Raw genomic sequence first — 21,602 nt, forward strand, 5'->3', positions numbered from 1 at the left:
GAGAGACGCGGCTCGCCCCCCGCGCCGTGGGTTCCCGCCGTGAATTCCGAAGGTTGCCGCGGTGCCCCCCTCCCCAAACGCCGCTACCTTACCGGCTGGGGCCAGCGGGGAGGGCCTGGGCGGCGCGGCCTGGGCAGCTGGTCCTCCGGCCCGGCAAAGGTCCTGCCGCCATCGGAGAAAACCTCCGGGTGCTCACGGGCGCTCGTTGTGCAAGTGTCCCTGTGCCCCACCGCCCCGGCTGTGCAGGTGGAGAGAGGGCGGTCGGAAAGCTTCTCGCCAAGGATCACGAACTCCCTTTGTGACAGAGTTGGTAGAGACCTTAATTTCCGTCCCGTGTTCTAATTACGAGATGTTTCCTCCCACCCCGCTGTACTTTCATGCAGTTGAAGTAATCTACCTCTCACCATCCCACCCAGCCTTCTGTGCTTCTGCCGAGGCGGCTGAGCGCCAGGAGCTGCTTAGAAGATATGAATGAAAGTCTGGTGTTGTGATTACGGCTTGTAGCTGATGGAGCATATCGTATACAAGATAAGACATACAGCCATTTCTACTCACAAGCTGCAAATGTGTCTGTGTGTGTGTATATATATATATATATATATATATATATTTATTAATATGTATGTATATGATTGTTACCCACTGCTATTCTACTATTGGAATGTATAAAAACCTCTTCTGGTACCCACCAGAAAATGGGCTAATTTAAAAAAAATTTGCATCCAATTTACACAAATTCTACACAGAAATGTGAGCCCAAAGTGCCACTTTGAAGGGATTGTTTTTTTCAGTAAAATGTGATAGATTTGCCTTAACCAAAGACTGTCGAGGCACAGGGCTATGTTGCTTTCCTGTATGTTTCCACAAACCCTCCCTCTTAGAGCTGACATAGCCTGTAGAATGACGTCATGATTTTGTTCGTTGGACTTATTCATTAGAAAGTCTTGAATTTTTCAGTGGATCTCATCCCCATCCTAGGCACAACTTCGGAGGGTTCAGTTCATGATGCAAAAGGCCACCTCTCTCTCCTGGTTAGTTTACTTAGCTGTACAAAAGGAATTTGAGGCCTCTACTTAAGAAATTAAAAAGCTTGTTCCCTCAGTCCCATATGCTGATGCTGTTTCAGAACCAGAGTGGTGTCCAAATGTGACTGTGAATATTAATTTAATAGGGGAAATTGGTGAAAGCAAGACGAAGAATGAGACAATTGTAGTGCTACTTTGCTGCTTATTATGGAAGCCTTTGCTAGTGATTGAGGAGCATATGAGTCAGTTAAAAGCACTGCAGTGCTGGAGAAAATGATTCTCAATTATCAGAATAAGAGAGAAGAGAGCAATATGGAATTGATTTTGAAACTACTTAAAATCACGAGAATTTCACATTAACTTCTTTTTCTTCATATACTATAGTTCCTCCTGAGTTTGTCTAAAGGGTCTTTTTGACCTTGTCTCCCATTTAGAAGATCTTGTGATTCTGTAAACCTACAGTACATTGTGAGGGATTAAAACATGCCACTCATAGGCATGAGTTACGTCTGCTCAAATGGGAGGGCTGCTCAAAGTGAAGAGAGCTGCTTGATGGCACTGCCCTGCTTGTTGGTAAAACCTCGTTTCTTCCTTATTGCCTTAGGAAACAACTTGCTTCTCAATTAAAATAGAAACAGGATTCTGACTTGGGAGTCAGAAACCAGGATTTTTCTGTTCTGTGACCACACACCCACAATATAGTAATAGTTCTTTTGAAGGAGGGATTGTAAGTGTTAAAAGACTTTCTCCGGGTAGGACAGTCAGAGGCTGGGGATTTATATGCCTTCAGAACTTCCCGCATCTCTTTCTTCCTTCCCCATTCTATATCTCCAGTCATTCCTACATCATGGTTCTTCAGGTTTTACTGAAACTCAGGATTTCCATTACTTCTTTGGGACTTTCACAACACTTTCCTCGTCAGCTAATGAAATAAAAAGTTGTTAATAAATGAGAACGTACTCGCAGGATTAGTCAGTACTTAAAAGCAAGAAAAGGGAAAGCGGGAGCAGCTGCCCTCTTTGGAAACTAGAACCTCCTTTGTTTCCAGAATCTGTATTGGCATCACTACAATGTAATATAGAATAGCAAAAGTTTATAAACAATACTTTTTCTGTAAAACTGATCTCCTGTATGTGTTAACTCTGATTTCCCTTGTCTTTCTTATCAATCTCTGTCAAGTCAAATTTCCATTAACAGCTCTACATCAGTTATCTCTCTTTTTAGTGTAAGAAATGCACATTCATATTTTCAGAATTTCTTCTCAATTGTTGTACACTTTAGCTATTTTCCATTACTTGAATATTTTCTGCCTCAGACAGGGAATGGCTCTTTTATTCCTTCAGTTGTCCAATGCACTGGCCATCCCTTCTAATTGAACTTACTCCTCACCCTCTCCGGCTGGGAAACCTGGGTTTTGTGCTTCTATCCACAACAACCTGCTTCTAAGGCAACCCCCCAAACTCTCTTGATCCTCCTTGTGCTTGAGACTATCAGATATGTCAGAGCAGATAACTGATTTCAGCATAATGTCATCAGTATCAGTGCCTGTTGCTTTTGTCTTCTTAAATAACTGCTGCTTTACTTGAAGATCCTGAACATTAAGTGTATTTTTTGTTGGCTTTCTGCACTGGTTGTTTGAATATCTTTGGTAGGTAGACGCTTATCCTTTCCTTCCACTGAATCACAATTATGGTGCCTGATTCCAAACTGACATCCTTGAAATATCCAGATGGTTTGTCAGCTCTTTGTTTAGCCTTCACCTGGCATTTTTTTTACCTTTTCTAGCCATCACATTTTATCCAGATATTTTTCATCTGAGAATCTTGTGCTGCATCTGCCATTATTTGTGTGGAAAAGCCTACGTACTTATATGACAAAGCTGCTACAACACTGTACATTTTGTTAATTTATGTTACCACAGCAACTGAGTCATGCAAAAATGTAGTGTTTCATTGTTTGGTGTTGCACTTTGGCATTCTGATAAAAAGCTAGGGGAACATAGTCTGTGTGCAGCTGCTATGGAGCTGGGTCTTAACTAAGCAGATAACCGTGCCTATCTACTAGGTATCAATAGCTGCTATCAAAATGGGCTTACCAGCTAGGATCCTGTAGGAATTTAAATTCAGTTCTGTTCAGTTTTGTGAGAAATTGCAGGCATGCTGGAAGAGAAGATTAGGATTTTGACATGTAGAAAACTGGTCTAGAAAACATAACACACAGGTTGGGGGAACAAAAGCAGTGAGCATAGCTAGGTATAAAAAATTGCACAAATTTGGGCAATGAACAAGGGGTGAAAAAGTAATCTTCCAGAAAGGAATCTGGAGTCTATGATAAGCCACAAGGTGAGTATGAGTCAGTGATGTGTTTTCCTTGCAAAAACGGTAAACGTTCCAAAAAGGTATAGATGTGGGGAGAAATCTGTGTGCTCTATGCAATATTGGTAGGACATCAGTGGAAGGGCTAATTTTGTGCACCGCAGCTCAAGAATGATGTGAGCCAACAGGAGTCAGTGCAGGGTGGACAGAGGACTGGGAAGACTGAGGAAGCTGGAGTTGTTCAGGCTAGAGAAAAGAAGGCAGAGGACAGACATGCTAAGACTCTTCATAGGCTTAAAAGGCCATTGCAAAGAGAAGGGGAATAATCTATTCTTGGTAGGTAGGGTAAGATGTAATGGACTTAAATTGCATCAAGGAGGAAAAGCTTTTCTAATGGTAACATTAGTGAGGCACAGCTTTATATCACAGGGTGTAATGGTGTCTCTGTTACCGGATGTCTTTAAGTACGTACTGGACAAATATTAAGTACTATTGATCTGGCATTGGAGTTGGAGGATGGACTAAGTGACTAATCAAGCTCTGTTACAGACCTATTTTTCTGTGATTACATATAATCAGAGGCTTCTCATTAATCACTGTTTCTTTATCCAGTCCCATTGTACATTCTGTTTTCTTTTCAAGTCAGATCCCTGGTCGTCTCTCTGTTCTCTGAAGAACAAAAGAATATTTTGTCCCTTTTTTCTTTCTGTGTAGTTAAAGGCCAAAGCTTTTCTTGTTTTTTTTGGTAGCCCACAATAGACACAAACTGATGAGTTACATTGCATTTTACTGCTGAGATAACTATTATAATTACATGTGAGTCAAACATGCAATAAAAATTATTTAGATGAATGTTGTCAATCTGTTCAGACATGTTCTACATAAACTGTACAAAATTTTAACATAAATCTGAGATTCTCTAGTCATATTCTAGAAAAAAAATTACTCAAGTCATAAAATGTTACTGTGTTCCCCACTGATCTAATGCACATAATCCCAAATTCGCTGATCTGCACTGACAGGAACCCATAAAAGTTTTTAATGTAAACTGTACTATGTTATTTGTTTTTAAGAATGATTTAGTTTTGAAAAGTCTTGTGTATTTAAAAAATTCCATTCAGTTCTACATTTCAGTTTAAAATAAATAGCTTATACCAAGAATAATTGGCATTTGTTTACTTGGCAGATCTGTTCAATGGACAACATTCCTGATAGGTTTTCTGGGTTCTTTTTCCTGATCATGTTTTCTAAGTAGTTATTACTTTTTTTCTAAAAACTTTTGTGTTTCTAGCCTTAAATTAGCATCTCTGTCAGAGCAGACTCATGTGTGTTTTGGGCATAAAAAAAGCTGTTGCAATAAATGCCAATGCTAAATACTTTATTTGCCAAGCTTGTAAAGTGAATGCCCATCAAAAGTTTAAATCTACTCTTTCAATTTAAGGACAACTTCTCAACTGTACAGTCATTTTATCCTGTCAGAGAATGAGAATTTTCTTTCTGTAATGAATTTTTTCTGAAAGATTAATAGAGCTTTTCTACACAGAGCATGTATCGCCCATGTACCTGTGCTGATGCACATATTCACAGGTGATAGGGAAGAAATAGGTGGGGAAAAAGGTGACAAAATTTCTCTATAATACTGGATTTCTCAAGGTCATAAAAACTAAATTCTAAAATGAAGAACCATTGACTTCATGTAAGGCCAAGGATATTTGAATTGTAATGAAAGTGTCAATGTGGCTGAAAGAAATACATATTAAGAAAAGAATAGGAAACATACAGTATCATTATGCCCTTATTTATGGTGCTCCAGGTTTTAATGCCATAAGCAGTTCTTGCCTTCACATCTCAGAAGAGATACAGTAGTACCAGAAAAAAGTAATATGGATAATCAGGGATTTGGGACATCTTTTCCATGAAGTGTGGCTGAACAGACAGATTCTTTAGCCTGAGAGAGGGTATGAAACAGATCTCTAAACTATGGATGGAACAAACCCCATGAAGTGAGCGTTTGTCACAACACAAGACTGCCACAACATGGCTCCCTCCACACCTTTCTGCTTGACACCATGCTCAGCCCAAGGCTGCTTTTACAGCTCCACTTAGGGTTAGGGTTCTGCCTTGGGTTAGGGTTCAGAAAACCATCAAGGCCAGAGCTCCATGCCCACTTCATCTGCAAAGTCATGCCAAGGAGAGCGCAGGACTGCCACAACATGGCTTCCTCCACATCTTTCTGCTTGGTTCCAGTCTCTGCCCAAAACTGCTTTTACTGCTCCTCCTAGGGTTAGGGTTACGCCTAGGGTTAGGGCTCAGAAAACCACAAAGGCTAGAGCACCAGGCACCCTTCACTTGCAAAAGTCATGCCAACAGGAACAGAGGTCTGCCACAGCATGGCTTCCTCCATACCTTTCTGCTCGGAACCAGCCTCTGCCCAAAACTGTTTCTGCTGCTCCGCCTAGGATTAGGGCATGCCAAGGGGAACACAGAACTGCCTCAACATGGCTCCCTCCACACATTTCTGCTTGGAACCAGCTTCAAGCCTGCTTTTACTGCTCTGCCTAGGATTAGGGTTATGTCTGGGGTTAGAGTTCAGAAAACCACAAAGCCCAGAGCCCCAAGCACACTGCAGCTACCAAAGTCATGCCAAGGAAAGCATAGAACTGCCACAGCATGGCTCCCTCCACAGCTGAGGCTTGGCCCCAGCCTCATCCCATCGCTGCCTTTACTTCTTCGCCTAGTGTTAAGGATCACATGTAGGGTTAGGGTTCAGAAAAGCACAAAGCCCAGGGCTCCAGGGACTCAGTAGCTGCAAAAGTCATGCCCAGTGGAGCACAGGTCTTCCACAACGTATTTCCTCTGTATTGAAGCTTTGGAGCATAAAATAAAATTGTCAGATGCAGTTCTCACCGATAGAAAAGGAGAAATTCCCTGAAATGATCCTATTTATTGGAAAGCAAATGTATATGCCCACGGAATAAAAATCCGGCTAGATCTGTTAAAAGCTAGAGATCTGTGTTTCAGTATGTCCCCAAGGCAGCCCCAACTTCCAACCTTGCTTGAGCCTTTACACTTTTGTTTAATTTGTGAGTTTGGCAAAAGGCATCTTCATCTGGCCACTGTCAGAGAGAGATTGTGGGCTGGACTTAGACACGTGCCCCAGTGTGAGCATTCTTACTTTGTTTTTAATTTGCCTTCTGGCTGAGAAGTCTCTGACACCCTTTGAATTTTGTGGGTCTGTGCTTCTACAACCTTACAGCACTGCAGGAGACACAGCCTGGGAAGAGATCAAAAGAATAAGCAGGAGGTGGGAATCTGCCTTTGATATGTAATTTTTTAAAGTAAACTAAAAAAAAAGGAAAAAAAAAAGAAAAAAAGAGATTGCTTCTCACATCCTTGGACGCGGTCAAGCATGGACAGATGTCTGACTCCATTATCACCTTCTCCTGCATCCTGATAAAGCCAAGCGAACTCTTAAGGCACTTTAAGGCCACAAAAAGGGTTAATAATGCTGGGGGTGGGGGAAAGAGTGAAGAAATTTCCTTGCTGTGCCTTCTAGAGAGTGAATTAGGTGGATGTAAAACTACTTTCTGCAGCTGGGAGACATCACAGGGCATCATTGAAGTGGGTAAGGGCAGGGGTCATGCTCAATGTTATCAAAATTTTCAGGGCATCAGCAAGAAGGAAAAGTATCCATTGCCATCATATCTAGTGGTATGATTGAAAACTAGCATGGGAGTCTTCTTCACTGCAGAATACAGTATGAATTTGATGCTTAAAGAAGTCTGCCTGACAGGAATATTAAACAGATTTTCAATTGGCAGGGTGCGTATGTGTTGGCTTCTGGAGACCAGGAAGGGTGTAAGTCACCTCAAGCAGCAGCTGACTGGGAAACTGTGAGACTGTACAGGCAGAGGGAGCATGCCAGTGCTGAGGCATTCTTCATACCTGTGGAGAGCACTGCTAGAGGGTGATGGAGTAACTCAGCAGTAAAACAAAACACTTTTAGGAGGTCTTTATTTATCCCATATATTTCATCAGTTGTGACCGTCATGATGTGGTTTAGTGAATAAGGAGAGAAGGATATGGGAGCATAAAATGACCTCATACCATGTATTTGGTATTGGTTACTTGTATTTTGAAGCAATGAAGAAAATTCAAGCAAAAGTAGTTGCTACAGCATTTCAAATTTTGAAACAAAAACCTAAAAAATATTTAGCAGTTTTGTATGCATACGTTTTACAGAATTTTTGTTAAGTAAAAAAAAATTTGCTTCTATCTTTAATTGGGATTTTGACTCCTTGATTAGGAAGAAATTTTCACTGAAATTTCCTTTAGTTTATCTGAAATTATTTTAAATGCTAAAGATTCAAGAGCACTTGGGAGACAATTTTCAGATACTCAAATGTTTTTTCTTCACAGCTGGCAAAAATTGGCAGAGAATTACAGAGGAACAAACTCTTTTCTGTTCTTCTGCAACCAATATGACTCTTAGTCACATTCTACTTTTTCATGAGATAGTATTTTTATTATAAGTTTTATACCTTAGTATTGTGAGAAGTTGGTGTTTCTTTAAGGTGAAGTGATGCCATTTTGTTTCCTCCATTCTGGTAAAATCTGATCTTACTGATGTAAACCACCCCCCCCACACGCACACATACCAATGCTTGTGCTTTTTTTTCTTCCTGAAGGGGGGTTAGTGTTATTTCCTATAGGGTTCTGTTTCATAATGGCTCAAAAATGAACATAACAGTTACCACAAATGAACAAAATGGCTTTTGGTTGCAGTGAAAATATGTTTTTATCAGGAATTGTGCAATTTGCTCAAAAGCTGCTAACAACATGCTACCATTTTCTTAGTGGTTTTGCATGTCATGAATGAGAAAGCAGTAATATCTTCTCTCCTAATGATTGCTGTTCTTTATACCTCATGTCCTTGGAGATGAGAATCTCTACTTTCTTTATTCCCTCAATTTATATAATTTTCTGCCCTTTTGTTTTGAATGAAGACCTGAAAGCAAGCAAATTCAAGACAATTGAATTGTCTCAGTATTTATTAATTCATTCTATTTGAGATAGAAATGCTATGATAGTTGAGACTGAGCATCCATGTCATCAGACTTTGTTTCACTTTGATTTCTTTAACAATTTTTGAACCAACAGAAGAGTTTCCAGTGTCTGTATTTTAGTTGAAGGGCAATATTGACTTAAGACACTTACCTTCACTCTGCTCCAGTCTTTGAGTCTCTTTTGGAGTCTTTTTCCCCCATTCATGGCCACCTTTGTATGTCCCTTACTGTGACAGTGGTGAGACACTGGCACATGTTGCCCAGAGAAGTTGTGAGTGCCCCATCCTTGGATGTGTTCAAGGTGAGGTTTGTTGGAACCTGGTCTGGTGGAAGGTGTCCCTCCCACAGCAGAGAGATTTGAAGTAGATGGTGTTGAAGGTCCCTTCTCACCCAAACAGTTCTATGATTTTGTGATTATAAGCAGAATCATAGAAATCATAGAAAGTGTTATTTGGCCCATCATTATAGTCCACAGCAGGATCATCTCCATGTAAATTAGCAGTGAAGGTGTTTGTCCTACTCCTAGATAATGTGTGTTGATGGAGACACCATACACTCTGTAAGAAAAATTCTCTAGTACTGACAGGTCTGCACTGTTTTCATAGTTTCCCTGGGAAATGCCTTTCAAATAATCATAATGTGATTAATTATCTAATTGTATGTGTCTATAGGTATATATCTACATATACTGTAAGCTTCTAAGTTTCTGCTAGAGGAAGTGGAGATATGGATTGTTCTTTGTTTGTCTACAGATGGGCCTTTAGACTTGTCTGAGATGGAAAGAACACTCCTAATGTCTCATGTACATTGAAAACCATTCCACTCTGTCTCATCCGTAGGACAAGGATGGAGTGCAATTTATTCCTTTCCTCCTTGTTGTGCCCTTTACCCTTATTTTTTCATGTTGCTTCTCATCTTCTAAAGGCTAAACCAGTTGCTATTTCTTTAAACACTGTTTATTTCCAGCTCATCCTTTTTGTTCCTCTTTTGATCCTTTCAGCTGGTTCACACAGTTCTTATAATAAGGAACTTGAAACTAAGCACATGGTGGATGAGAGACTGCATGACATGAAACCTCCTCTGTGAGAACCTCAGCTTATCTTTTAGGAGGACGGGTGGGAAACCTGATCAGAGGAAAAGCCCTCTCCAATTACATCACCACTGAAGCAAAAGCTCTACAGGCAGCTCTGCATTGCTTACTTCAGGCTGTACTTGCTGTGAAGCTGAGTGCTGCATACCAGTGAGCCACAAGGCCTGGTAGGAGAGTATTGAAATCAGCAGGCACCACAGCAGCAAAAGAGTGCTGACTCTTTCTTGGTGTTTTATGTCTACAATGCTTTAAAAAAGATGCATGCAAAAGCAAGATGCCAGAAGTGCTCTTTTATTGTCTTTATCGCAGGTTTAAGAAAGTATCACCTTCATTCTTGAAGTTGTGGAGTAAATATTCAAATTAACATGTGAGGGAGGAATACTGAGAGGATTTTTTTCATATATCTGAAAAGCTAGTTGGTCTAAAAATATGGTCCATTTAGTTAAGTGTTCAGAAATATTACTCTTTTCAGTTCTATTTTTATAAACAGCTTAAATAATAGTTCCTTAAAAAAACATCCTTATTACTATAGTACATCCTATGATGAAGGATAATTGCTTCTGAATCTTCTACTTTTTCATCTGTCAATCAATCTATATGAAACTCAGAACAGTTTTGTGAGAATTACAGAACAAACTTCAAGTAGAGTGAATTGTCTGAAGTCAAATGAAATACAAAGGAAAATGAAATACAAATGACCAGACTGATGTTAGGACTGTGGGAGAAGGCATGAGTATCTGCAAAGAGCATTTGGGATAAATCCATGCTACTTTGATCATACCCTAAGTTTAATAGCATTTTGATACTAATAATGAACGTAAGGCGTATGTAACCTGGGATTCTGAATTTCACATGATTATCATTGATTTAGAGAAATCATCAAAATGTCAAGGATAGAAACTAAGACTGAAGATAGGCAATTTATTTAATGTGCTGTTTCTGGTGTTTATTCATCTAGAAACATCATATTTAGCTCCTGCTACTTTAATATTTTGGGTTCAAAGTCATCTGAGAGGAAAGATAGGACATACTTGTCTTTGTGAAGACAGAGATGAATTAATTTTTCCCTAATAAACTGTCCTTGCACCTCCACATCCCTAGGGTACAGTCTACTGGAATTAGCTTTTTTGATCAGTTGTTTTAATGCAAACCCTGGACAGGTCCCAGTTATGTGACTTGACAGATGGACTGAATGCTCTTATGTAAAAACCTGAGAATTCTTTGGTTTTGTGATTCTGAAATTGAAGATGAATCAACATCTTGATAGAATACTTTCAGCTTAGTGGTATTATCTAATAATATGTAAGATTTTCCACTGGCACCACAGTGCTTTGAATTCATATTGCCATTCATTAACAAATCTCTCCTGCAGTGTTCTCTTACTATTGTTACTGCTACTTGATATAATTTTAAAATTAAGTTATCAGCAAATCAGAATCAGTTTACTCATAGAAACACAGATTCACAGAATATTCTAAGTTGGAAGGGACTGAAAAGGATCCTGGAGTCCAACTCCTGGCCCTGCACAGCACCATCCTCAAGAGCCTGAGAGCATTGTCCAAATGCTCCTTGAGCTCTGTCAGGCTGGTGCTGTGACCACTTCCCTGGTGGGGAAGTGCCCAAACAGCCTCTGGGTGAAGAACCTTCTTCTAATACCCAACCTGAACCTCCCGTGACACAGCTTTAGGCCATCCCCTCAGGTCTGTCATGGTCATCACAGAGAAGAGATCAGTGCCTGCCCCTGCTCTTCTCCTCAAGAAGAGGCTGCAGATTTCAATGGCATTTCTCCTTGGTCTCCTCTTCTCCAGGAGAACACACCAAGTGACCTCAGACGTGAGGGGGGCTTTCCCTCAAAGGCCCTTTCCCCATCCTTGCCTTCCTCTGGACACTCTCCCATGTTTAATGTCTTTTTTTAGGTTGTGGCAGCCAGAACTGCCCCCAGCCCTGGAGGTGAGGCTGCCCCAGAGCAGAGCAGAGCAGGACAATCCCCTCCCTTGCCCAGCTGGCCATGCTGTGCATGATGCCCCCCAGGACAGGGCTGGCCCTCCTGGCTGCCAGGGCACTGCTGGCTCATTGTGGTGTACAACTGCTTCTACGTTTCTCCCTGGCCTTTGGGATATGGGTTTTGTCTTTATAAGGCTTTACATTGTTCATGACTTGCTGACATAAAGGACAACTTGTTTCTTCCAGTTATTTGGTTATTTATTGTTTGTATTATTGCTACACTTGTTAATAGTAGTACATCGAGGACTTATTCTGGATGTTGTATGGGGAATGAAAATAGGATCTGTCCCCTCCATAGCACACCTAACCTAGAACAAGAGAAGAGAGTGCCACAGTCAGAGGCATGTGATCAGAACAACCATTGGTTTTGGAGATATGAAATGAGAGATTTCAAGATTTACGTGTAGACAGTTCCATTTTTCTCATTTGAAAGTGACTTTTCTACTGAAACTGACAATGAAAAAATCCCAAATCCTCAAAACTGAACTGAAATCTGTTTTAAACTCTGGTGTTTTGTTGGTTTTATTTTTAATTTTTTCCCCAATTGATGCAAACAATGCTTATCCTGATGAGGGGTGGAGAATTTTTCTCAGTTCCTGAAAATTATTTTCAAGTGGGAAAATCATTTGCGATTTGCTTCTGCCCCAGAGAACCATGGGATGTGGGAAGGCTCTTTGGGTCTTGTAGCATAGGCTTCACAAACACAAGCTTGCATACTGTAAACTCTCCAAATTTTGATCAATATTGAGCAATTTTATAGTCAATCTCCCTGATTCTGACTACTTCCAACTAATATATAATAGAAATTACTCAGCTTGTAACCAGTACTTCTCAGAATTAAAAGTTAACTGTGCTGTAGGTCGCCTGTATTAAAGGACATGTCTTTAGAAGCACCATGAGAAACAAACTGAAACTATAGCTCACCACCTATAGGGCATTTGAGAGGTAGGATGTGGAAAAGACCCTGACCCTGGTTCTTTTTTTTTTTTTTCTTGTCAAATGTTAAGGTAATTTTAGTTACCACTATTGCTTTTACTTGATGTTTGTCCCATCTGTAGCTGGTCTGAATTTGTTTGAGCACTGCTCAAACAAATTTGAACTATAGGCAGAGTGAATTATAGGCTATTGAACTTAAGGCAGAGTGACACTTAGTAGGGTTGATTCTGTGTTAGCAGAAGATTTATTATTGTTTGGGCACACTGCTGAGGGGTGAAATCTCGCCATCTATTTAAAAATAATGGTGTGAAAAGCTGAACACCTTAGAGAGGCATAATAATTTCCAATTTGATGTTTCAGTATGTCCTACTGCAGAATTGGCTGGCTGGCTTGATTGCTCTGTGGGCAATTTGTCAAAATTACTCATGCAAAACATGATTTGAAAGGGTGGCATCTTAGGCAGAGGTGAAAAAAACACTCAGAAATCATTTCCTAACCCAAACATCCTTGCCCCATGCTAGGCCTGCTCTAAAAAGGGAGGATTAATCTTTCAAATGTCTTCAAGTCCCCAAAAGTATTTCTGCATTTCACTGTGCATAGAACACATTAACTACAATATATTGTGATTGCCTTTGGGGTTCATGTAAAAATAATAGTGCAATTGTTTATTAAAACACAGGATTGATTTAGCACAGGTCTAGAGGAATGTACATAATGCTAGATGGAAAGCTGCTTCTCTGAAAACCTCCAGCATGTGGGTTTTCAGTAAACGAGAACATTTGGTAAAGTTTCAGTTTTCACAGATGAAAGGTAAGAAAGATTTACATTTATACATAAACATGCACAGCAGGGGGAAGGTTTGTCTGCCTCACAGCTTGTGGCAACTCTTCAAATGAAATGAACACTTCTGAGGAGTTCTATTCTGGGAAGAGCTATGAGTCCATGCTGTTCACTGTGCCAATGGCCCCAAGAGCAATACACCTTAGATGCATCACACAACACAGCCCGGCTATCAAGCATGTCCTCAGCTTCAAAGGGTTATGCAGTTCAACAATTGCTTATTGATTATACATGAAAGAGCTCAGAAGCTTGTGGGAAGGTTCCATCGTATACCAGAAATAGCCAGACTTTGTCCTAGGGGAAGACACAGGTTGGTAATGAAACAACATTAGTACAATTAATGAAGCAGCAGGAGCTGGGGAGGTAGGAAGAGTCTGGGCTGTGTACCTGCCTTGGCACCAGTGCCATTCTATTTCTGATTTGTAAGAAATGCTGCCCAGTTTGGGACAGGCGTCTTGCAAAATCCTCAATGGATTTGTCTTACTGGAGGCAAATCTACCTTGATGTTTTTTGAAAGGATGACCACAGAGCTCAGGGATCTCCTATCTATCCTCACAGGGATAGATAGGAGAAATAGTGTTCCAGATTTATGTGATGCTGGAGGATCCTCTTGTTGGGCTTGGGAGGAGTTGCTTGATGGCAACATTAAACAGCTTGGATTTTAGCTCATGTTGGTTGGTGGGTTTTGCTACAGCTAACAGTCCTGCTTCAGGGTTGTCCTCAGGGAGCTGCTACCTAGGTGTCCTGCATGAGATTTACGTTCACTTTCAATCCTTGGGTGGCTTTTAAATGGCAACCAAACTGGGCCTGTTTATTGAGCAGAATTACTCCCTACCATGGAGAACACAAATCCCCAGGCTGCTTCTTAGAGCCATAACCTGTTAGAGATAGAGCTGTGTGTTCCTGGAACAAACTCGTCATGTGAGAGGGAACCAAGTACTATAAAGAAATCACAAGGTCTTTGCCTCATCCAAGTCTTGCTCAAAAGGGAATCCCTTGGTCTCATATTTGCTGCTTTTTAGTAGGTGTATTTGCTGCTTTTTAGTAGGTAGCAGGGAGACTTTAAAGTAAGCAATTGTTGCCAGACATCAGCCAGGCCTTGAGTTTAGTCTTACTTCCTCCTGCAAGAGGCATTGCTAACCAAAGAGTAGATGCTTGTAGCCCAGGCTCAGCTTAGCCATCCTTATAACAGTTTATAGGTGTCTTGCCAAAAAATTAGCATAATATGTATTAAGATTTGCTCTAGACATTTTGCTGCATGAAGGAAGCCTCCTTATAGGCTTCTCCACATGTGTTGCTGAAGGCTACAGTTGCAGGAGGATGATCCTCCAATAATGGTTTGCATAAAGTTAAATTTGTATCCTGTTATCCAAGAAGAGCTTGCGGCAAGCCTGAACAAAACTTGCTGTTCTTGCCTCATTTTCTGTTAAAACATTTTCAGATCACCTTCTAGTGTTACTGCATGTATATTTGCATTGTAATTAATCAGTATGATCCATCTGCCATTTTTGCACAGGTCACAATCTTCTGTATTAGGAAAATGCCAGGTCCTTGCCTTAGATGTCTCAACAACTCATCTCATATCAGTTCTTATTTTGAGGATTAATTAAATTTGATTGAAATGATGTCTTACCTTGGGATTAACACTTTTTATTTGAGAGTAGACAAATGCTTCCTTCTCTAGTGTGATTTATTGTTTGCCTGAGTGAGAGTTATGTGTTTGAAAGAAGGCTAACGTGTCTCTCCTCCTGCTCCTGAACCATCCCTGAGGCTTCCAAGGAGTCTGAAAGGGAATCTGTTGTCTTCATGATCACTCCTAACTCTGGTGTATTTTAGTCTCTACTTTTCCAGCTACCCAAAAATCATACATGTGAAGTTCTTTCCTTTTTGTTTGCCTACAAAGCTCTCAGGTTGCTCACTGGATCCAGTTTTTCAATTACTCATCCTCACATTTGCTTGTCTAGGTATGGATTCTGATTATTCTGGTTCAAACTTATATCACTGCTTTTCTCCAGAAGCCTTCAAGGAAGAATTCAAGGAAGCCCGCAAGTGAACCTCTGTAAATATATTTGTGGATTTTTGGAGTACAGTTTATAACTGTAAAATTATAACTGCAGCCACCAAAAATGAAATTTATGTGAGCATATTATTTAAGTATTTGAAAGAATGTTTATGTTTATAAAAAGGTGAAAAATGTAAGTGATTACTGGTGCTTTGTAGATAATACCCATGAAGATACCAAAGTTAATCTGGGAACAATAACATTGGTGGCAAATAACTCTCTCCTTTCCCTGTGGTTCCCCAGGTCTGGTTTTCTAACACTGGGATACCATAATGTATACTAGAAAGTTGCTAAAACCTCTTACAGTTCTGTGCTGGCCATTGCACATGAAATAACATTTTATACAGAGCAGATGTTGTCACAAAGTCTTTACTTTGGAGGTGCCTGGTTCAGCTGAGGGAGCAGATTCACAGTGCAGTTTCTCACTGTTCATTGTTGGCCTGATGGCACTCATACTTCACTGCTCTGTTGAGGGGATGTGGAAGAAATGGAGCCTTTTTGGAGTTTTGTCTTTTTAAAAAATCTTATTTCCATTATTGCAAACTGTGGTAACTCCAGCTGGTGCTTGTGTGTTTTTAAGGCCTCCAGCTATTGCTTGCAGGAGGCTTTATACATATATATATATAAAAATATATATATATATATACACACACACACTTACACATATAAAAAACAAAATTAAATGCTTTCTGCATATTCATCTTTAAACTCCTGATTTTTTCATTAAATAGTGATCAAACTGGGTATGTCTTAAATTTTTTTTTCCACTGTGCTCTGATAGCTGTGTAGTATCAGAGAGGATGGCATTACTAACCCATATCGTGTGATGTTCTGCACCTGTTGATTGTGCTAGTTTTTACTTTTCATTCTAAAGAAGTGCAGCACTTAACAGATACCTTGAAAAATTGTTCTATTTTGCCATATTTTTCTTCATATTTGAGGCATGTGGTTTCACCATGAAAGATTTTGAAAGAGGATTATTTTTCCCCTCTGCTTGGTGATTTTGTGCCAGGCTTTATGAAATGCTGATGTGTTTTTCTGTCCAGAGAAAGCATTGAATAATGATATTAACATTTAAGGGGAAAATGACTGATCACAGAGGATTCGCACAAGTGGCTATGGGAAGAGCCTTGTTCACTTCAAATGCTAATGGGTATTGCATTAAACTAAAACAACGTTATCACAGCCTTATTGCAGTTATTTGCAAAACAGCTGGGGTGAGATAGTCAGTTGGTCAGACAAGAGTCTCTGAGCTGTTCTATTTAACTATACAGGTGTGCTGTAACAGATAGTTACATGGGCCTCATTGTCTGTATTTATTCATTGTCTATAATTACTCTCTGTCACATGAGTTTAGAAAGTATTACAGAAGGGCTTTGAGATAGAGAATATATTGAGATCCTCAGAAAACCTGGCTTAGGACTGCTTAAGCACCACTGATTAAGTGAAGCCCAGTATTTAATTAATCTCATCCATTTCTTTTTCTACCTTAATGTTCTTCCAAGCTCAGCATAAGTAACACTCAAAAAGCATGGAAAAGTAAGTGGATGGTATATAAGCCCTCCTCAAAATAAATGATCAGAGAAAAATAGCCTTGTCATCAAAGGCACATATTACTCTATTGCAAAGCATGTGAAAGCTTCAATTCCTGTAGGTGTGAGTTTTTCTTACCTATTGTGACTCTTTTTTATTCTCTTTGACATAAAGAAAAGCATTTTTAAGGCCCTTTAAAAAAATTAGGCAGTGTGCTACATGCTACCATCCAAAAAAGCAGCTCTTCCTGCATCCAAGGAGTCATTTTGGTCTCTCCTGCAGTACTTCTCACACAGAGCCTGACTAGAAGAATACAGCCTGCTGCTCCGTCCCTGCTGTCCTGCAGGCTGCCCCTGATTGCAGAGCACAGCCCCAGCTGTCATGTGCCACACACCAGAGCTCTTACATGGGTCTCAGTAAGCTTAAAGGCAGCAGCACTTGATGTGCTAAGTGACAGTGTGTTTGCTTTGTGACTGTGCTCTATCCTGTATTGTCTGCCCTCCCAGTACAGTGCCTGGTCCATGGACAACAACACCTGAAAGCCCTTTACACCCCTAGCATGAGCCTTCTGGGCACCTGCTCCTCCTGTTCTGGGGTGGTGTGGGATGGAAAATGATGTTCTCTTCTGGGGGGCATTCTGGACTTGTCCCATAGCCAGGCATACTCCAGCTTCCTCGAGGTTAAAGGCAGTGCCATGCTCTGAGGGAGGTGTATTTAAAGTCCTGAGTGTGCTGGAGCTTGTTTAATGTCAGAGGAACTCACACATAATAGCAGCTAAATAAATACCAAACTAACTGCAGACTCACAAATATGGAAACCTCTTTCAAGATGAGCTTTTAATTAGGAATCACCGTTCCCAAGATATCCATCTAGCTTGTCCCATGGGTCACCCCAGCTATCTACCGTATTAATGAGACCAGGAATCACTCTGTCTTCCCAGTGAAAATATGTAGCAGGTGTCAGCATTCTTTCCAAGGTAGAAGGCCAGGCTGAATGTTACCTTCCCAAATTAAAGGTCAGATCTGCCAGCAGAGAATTGCAGGAGCCAGAACAAGATGCCACTAATCAGATCTTTGAAGCACCTTGTTCCAAGCTGAAGCACAGGATGGAGGAGCAGGGATCTGAAGTCCTTATCTCTCCTGTTGTACAAGATATCACGGCTCTGAGCTGCAGCTCTCTGTATTCCTTGTGGACACTGCCCATCAGATTCCTTGGTCTCTGAGCAGCAGATTGTCCATCCCTCATACTCAGCAGGGACTAGCTGCTTGTAGCCCTTGTAAAGTGACTATTTTGAAAGGCAGCAGCCCAAGGGAGGCAGGGTAGGGTTAAAGATTGGAAAGATGTTCACAAAATTACTAACATCAGTTTTTTAAAAGTTGTGACTTAGATTCCTACATCCCCCCTCCCCTTCCCTCTTTCCCACTCAAATTGTTGCTTTTTTCTTTAAAACACTTATTTTTTCTTCTGGCCCTGCCTTCCCACTGCCTGCTGGTGTCTCCATACTTTATTCCTGCAAAGTAAAAGTTAGAAATTGGATTAATTTGTCCTAAAGGCCAAGCTCCTCATGTGACTGCTGGCACCAAGCTTTGAGCTGGAAATGGGCAGGAGTTGAGATAACAGCCTGGCAGCTGAAACCATAGAATTCAGCCATAGCTGAGAATGGACGCCCCACTCCCAGAACTTAGGCAAATTCAAAGGGTGGAGGGAAAAGGCAAAAAAATGCAGGAAAATGTATTTTAACAGGGTCAGAGGAGCAGGGCTGAGAATGAGAGAGTCAAGGAGTAGTTCTGTTGTTCTGAGCAGAAAAAAGAGTATTAAGGAGCAGCATCAAGGTATTTGTGAGGTCTCTGCTTTCCCAACTCGCTAGTGGGATTGCCTATGGCAAGTGCTTACCTTACTTTAAAATTGGTCCAGGACTGGGATTTTCTTTCCTGAGAGTAATTAAAATGCATAGAAAAATATGGTTTTTCTTGTGTCTTTGGTGATGACTGCTGTCAGCCTGTTGCAGACATTTTGGCCTGGATATGTCAGGATTAGATCTGCTGTTAGTTGGTGTCCTGTGTGGGCTTGCTCTGAGTCCATTTTATACTTCATCCTGCTATCTAGACCTGAAAGACCATTAGGTTAAACTCCAAAATAATTTAGGAGAATGCTGTGCTTTGAAGGGAACACTGGTGGTTGGAACCAAAGATGTCAGGATGTTTCTTTTCCACGAACTATTAGTGCATAAAAACAGTGCTCATCATGCATCTTTTGCAAAATATATCCCTTAAATATGCCAAAAATTAGTACACAAAATAACGTTTTTAAAAATCAGACATAATGCATTTAGGTTTCTTTGGTTAAGAGGATTGTAAAAAAGAAATGTAAAATGGGTGAGCCCTGAAAGAGAATACAAATAATTTTTGAGCCTGTTATGAAACATAACTTCCCATTAGCTGAACTTCTCTCCTGGCGGGTCAGTTCCAGCAGCAGGGCTGAATTCTCTTTCCATTTAACACCTCTGAATGCTCCTGTGGTCATTACTTGCAGTGATACCCAGAACTAATTTGTAGAAACAATAGGCAAAAGAGAGGAACTGAACATTTTGTCCTTGAAATTACAGGAAAAAGTTAATAAAACAGCTAAAACCTTAATAAATATTATTTTTAATCTTCTTTCTGAAGCAGAATTGCTGACATCTCTGGTGTAATCTGGACACAAACCCATGTCTTCACAAGCTTTCACCCACATACTCCATATTGTAGGAACCAGAGCACCTGAACACATCCTTGTTTGTTGCCCTGTTCAATCAACCTTACGTACCAGCTGCTTTGCCTCAGTGGCAATGCCGCGGGCATTGAGCCATGACTCAGTACCTTGCACTTCACCCTGACTGTAACCTTCTTTTTCTTTTCTTTCTTCGAAGAAATTGAGGGCAAAGCCAATTTTTGGTAATAGTTGTGCTTTTATATGGATGGAGAAAATAGTCTATTTATGGAAATGTACATTTGCCTTTAATGCGCTTATCCTGTTAGCTAAAAAGATATTGCAAGGGTTTTTTTTCCCTCAGTGAATTTTTCCACATAATTAGTGAGAAATGGCAATTGCAGTGTTCACCATGTACTTGTGCTGTGAGCAAATCACGTGCAAGGACTGTGAAAAACGTAGTGTCATTTCCACCAAACTTAGTGAACAATACAGTGTCACCTACTGAGTGGCAATCCCTAAAGCACTGTCTGCTCAGGAGTTGATGCAGAATCATAATTTAGTGGCTGACATTCTCTGTTTGCTTAAAAGCCTAAATAATATAAATTGATAGTCCAAAAGATTATGCATAGCATGTAAGTTTTATTTCACATAGTGCCTTCTTGAGGGGCTGTCATGGTTTTGGTTTGTCTGAAAAACTGCCTATCAAGCAGCTTCAGTTGTAAGGGCCATGCAGGGCTAAATTTGGGCTAGCTTTAGGCAGCTCTCTCAGGTACTGGTAACAGGATAACAGCGATGCTTGGCTTGTGCTGCCCATTTGCCCTTTTTCCCAGCCTGCTGACTGAAGCTGGCACCTTTGGGGGTGCAGATAAATTCCCATCAATAGTGGAACAGGGATCAGAAACCTAGTAATTACTTCAGCCTGAGAGGACTGAGATAAATGGGCTATCTTGGAGGATAAAAAGTCCTCAACCCCTTAATTAAAGCCTTCCAGTGAATCCACCTAGGTTTTGTTGAGGTGAAGCAAAGAACCACTCACTGCCCTGTTCACTTGCCAAGCCAATCAGGAAAATCCGAGGACTTTTAAAGTAAAGCAAGGTCATTGAGTACAAGACACTATCCTGATCTCTCCAGGGGTATAGTGTCCCCTTAAACAAAGCAACACTTCACTGCTCCTACACCATGCAACAGTTCCTCATTCAGCTGGTAAGCAAGGGCACATACTGCATAGCTGGAATGAAATAGGATGCAAAGCTGAAAAAAACCAATTCTCAGTCATTTACTGTTACCTGTTGACAACTTTAATAACAACAATTTAATAAATGATTCATTATTTTTTGTACAGGAGGCAGTAAAAGGTCAGTTTTTCACTGTTAAGACAAGATTTGTATTCCAGGTGTCTGGGGTACTGAATACATACTGTGCACATCCTGAGCATAAAATCTGAGTTTTATTCTCCTGGCCAGTTCCTGGCTCTGGAAGAGTACAAAGGCCTGATGCAATGGTCCTTCAAAAACAAGGAAATTACTGAAGTGGACTTCCATCCATTGCAGAAAATGCTCTGTCATGGATTATTTAGGTTAACTTCAACCTCTGTTGAACTCAGTGCAATTGCTAAATATTTACCTGGGTATAGCTTAACAGGAAATCCAGCAGGTTATTTCTGCAGTGAACCTTAGTTCTCAAGGTTGCAAACTCTCAGCTTGGTCATAGGACACATGCCTTACGATGTGCTTAGAAATCAGTGCAACAGAGCTTGCCTTCTACTCTTGCCTTTCATCTAAATCAGCTGCAGTACTTAACAGCTTTCAGGCAGAGAAGTCTTTCACACTGTATTGAAGAAGCCACTTTAACAATCACTTGTTAGATTAAATGGAAAAGCGTAGGAAACCAGGTGCTGTTTGTTTTAAATGGAATCAGAATCAGTACCCTTTTAAACAGATGTTTTTCTAGCAGTATCAAAGCTGGGGGTGCTGTGGGACATGCTATACTGCTAATTATCATATGAGAACCCAGGTGTGATATTGGACACCCTGGCCCCTT

Source organism: Fringilla coelebs (genome assembly GCF_963513975.1).
Source record: "Fringilla coelebs genome assembly, chromosome: 2".
NCBI classification, from domain to species: Eukaryota; Metazoa; Chordata; class Aves; order Passeriformes; family Fringillidae; genus Fringilla; species Fringilla coelebs.